Below are 481 nucleotides of genomic sequence, written 5' to 3'. Positions count from 1 at the left end.
TGAATTCAATGGATTTTGTTGCTGCTCTCAGAAGTTTTGCTGATTTCCCAAATGGAAACAATGAAGTATAATACGGAAATATAAATAACACATTCAACATCTAGATCGTTCTTTTATTTTTTTTAAGAGGCACTAAAAAGATATTACAAATAAAATTACACTTGTATAATTAAAGCTAAGTAGATAAATGACAAAGCCGTACATCTTAAACATTGTTATGAATAATGATATCAATCTCCTTCCAAGATCTTCAAACACAAGTTAACATTCCTTTCATGCAATTTCTAAAAAAGAAAAAAAGAATCACTACATGTTAACCTGTTGATGCCACAAAAAGTGCATATATACATAGACTGCTCACTATTTCAATAATCTTTTTACACGAACATGATGTTGCCATTGAGTTGTCACTTGAGAAGTCTCCATCCAACCCCGTCTCTGGTACGCCCCAGTATGTATGTACAGACACTTACAAAAGAGG

The sequence above is a fragment of the Penaeus monodon genome, chromosome 29, assembly GCF_015228065.2.
Source record: "Penaeus monodon isolate SGIC_2016 chromosome 29, NSTDA_Pmon_1, whole genome shotgun sequence".
Classification (NCBI taxonomy): domain Eukaryota; kingdom Metazoa; phylum Arthropoda; class Malacostraca; order Decapoda; family Penaeidae; genus Penaeus; species Penaeus monodon.
This window is presented reverse-complemented; position numbering follows the sequence as displayed.